Source organism: Vitis riparia, chromosome 18 (assembly GCF_004353265.1).
Source record: "Vitis riparia cultivar Riparia Gloire de Montpellier isolate 1030 chromosome 18, EGFV_Vit.rip_1.0, whole genome shotgun sequence".
Lineage (NCBI taxonomy): Eukaryota > Viridiplantae > Streptophyta > Magnoliopsida > Vitales > Vitaceae > Vitis > Vitis riparia.
In genome coordinates, this window is record NC_048448.1 from 20866492 (window position 1) to 20869106 (window position 2615).

At 38.5% G+C, this 2615-nt stretch overlaps 1 non-coding gene across 1 annotated transcript; it reads right to left on the minus strand.

The window, feature by feature from the left end:
• Positions 1-1746: 1746 nt before the first annotated feature.
• Positions 1747-1853, minus strand: LOC117908003. The gene has a single exon (XR_004650123.1). It is a non-coding gene; the product is annotated as a small nucleolar RNA R71 (small nucleolar RNA).
• Positions 1854-2615: the final 762 nt, after the last annotated feature.

Sequence of the window (2615 nt, forward strand, 5' to 3'; positions counted from 1 at the left end):
CTTGTTCTCAGAGACAACTTCTTGTATAGTTTTGAAAATGAAGTAAAATACAGAGCTTTTGCTCTGCCTTACCTTCTCGTTTTGATTGTATTTATTTTTCTTACTAGACAAACAAGCTCTAAGGATGTTTCCTCAAACAATGAGTGGCTAGGCTTTTAGTTCCTTGGAGCTAAGGTAGCTGGGTAAGGCCCTGAATGCAAGAATTGGTAGTTTTGTTGTTTCAGCTGTTAATGAAGAGAAAGTGTGACCCGTTAATGATTTCTATGTTTTTAGTTAACTTAAAATGCCTTCAATTCACCTAGGCCAACACTTGGTAAGGCAAGTGATCTCCATCTATTGAGATGCACTAGTTTACCTCTTGCGAGCCTTTGGGAGGTGACTTGAAAGTAGGATTTTCTAGAATTGCCAACACTTGGTAAGGTTTTGGACTCTAAGGAGACATCCATTAGTTATCTCTTGTGAGCTTGAGAAGGGAAGTCTAAGGTTATTGATCACCTTGAATGGTAAAGCTAGGTGAGAGGCATGAGCCATTGCAAGATGCATCAGTGAGAGGGAATTAGTGCTGAAATCCATTAAAGGGAAGCATCTGTACAACACCGGTTAGAGAATTAACTATATGTTAAGTCTCTAATGCGAGGAAAAGATTCAAGTGATCGGAGCTCTGTTTTTGCATGAGGAGCCTGACCCCAGTGAACCTAAAACTCCAAGGAACGCTTTTCTTCATAAGTAATTCCCATTACTTTCTTTTTAGTTAGCTTAAAACAAATCCTTTTTCAACCAAAGTTCATGTTTTCTTTTGAAGCTAACCTTCAAATGAAAAAGCACCAATTCAACTTTGAATTGGTATCAGCTGTAAGTTGAAAACCCTTCCCAGTGAACGATCCTAGAGCCACTATGCTATATTAGCTAAGGCTATCCTAGTGCATGGTGATATAGGTTATAAATTTTGTTGATTACTCTTGTCTGGGGACCAAACTCAAGGTACACCAGCTAGGCACGCAATCAAATGGCACCGCTGCCGGGGAAGGTGCCAACTTCACAGTGATATTATTCCAAAGTACTTGTGATTTTCATCACAAGTTTGGTGATTCTTCTTTCATTTTACTAACTCCTTTAATTGTTTCTTTTACGTGTTCATACTCTAACATATCTTTTAATTTAGTTTTAGTTAATCTAAGTCTTTTTGTAGTTTTGTTTTCTTTTGTTTTCTTTTGTTTTTGTTTTTGTTACAGTTGATACTAGTTGTGTATGCCAAATTGGATATGAGATAGTGAAGGAAGGCTTGTGAAATGTGAAACACCTCATAACAAGGAATTGGAATTGAGCTTGAATATCATGGAAGCTACACCTGAAGATTAGCATAGTCACCATGGTCATCAGGACAATCCCAATGAATCCTAATCAATGAGGGACCACATGCATCCACCTCGTATGAGTGCACCATCATGTATAGTGCCCCCTACAGAGCAACTAGTGATCAGACCACATATTGTTCCACTTCTACCAACTTTCCATGGGATGGAAAGTGAGAATCCCTATGCACATATCAAGGAATTTGAAGATGTTTGTAATACATTCCAAGAAGGAGGAGCTTCAATCGACTTGATGAAGCTTAAGCTATTTCCTTTTACTTTAAAGGATAAGGCCAAGATTTGGCTAAATTCTTTAAGGCCAAGGAGTATCCGTACTTGGACTGATTTACAAGCTGAATTCCTCAAGAAGTTTTTTCCTACTCACAGAACAAATGGCCTGAAAAGGCAAATTTCAAACTTCTCAGCTAAAGAGAATGAGAAATTTTATGAGTGTTGGGAAAGATACATGGAAACCATCAATGCTTGTCCTCACCATGGTTTTGATACATGGATATTGGTGAGTTATTTCTATGATGGGATGTCTTCCTCAATGAAGCAACTCCTCGAGACAATGTGTGGAGGAGATTTCATGAGTAAGAATCCGGAGGAAGCTACGGATTTCTTGAGTTATGTGGCTGAAGTTTCAAGGGGATGGGATGAACCGAACAAAGGAGAAGTGGGGAAGATGAAGTCTCAACCAAATGCTTTCAATGCTAAGGCTGGGATGTATACCTTGAATGAAGATGTTGATATGAAAGCAAAATTTGCAGCTATGACAAGAAGATTGGAGGAGCTAGAACTGAAAAAGATACATAAAGTGTAAGCTGTTGCTGAAACACCAGTGCAAGTAAAGCTATGTCCTATTTGTCAATCTTATGAACACTTGGTGGAGGAGTGCCCTACAATTCCAGCTGCTAGGGAAATGTTTGGAGATCAAGCAAATGTCATTGGACAATTCAAGCCCAACAACAATGCTTCGTATGGAAATACTTACAACTCAAGTTGGAGGAACCATCCAAATTTTTCTTGGAAGCCAAGAGCACCTCAGTACCAACAACCGGCTCAACCATCTCTACAAGCTTTAAGTCTTGAACAAGCAATAGTGAATCTCAACAAGGTTGTGGGAGATTTTGTTGGAGACCAAAAATCCATCAATGCTCAACTTAGTAAAAAAATTGACAATGTAGAGAATACATTGAATAAAAGGATGGATATGATGCAAAATGACTTATCTCAGAAGATAGATAATCTCCAATACTCAAT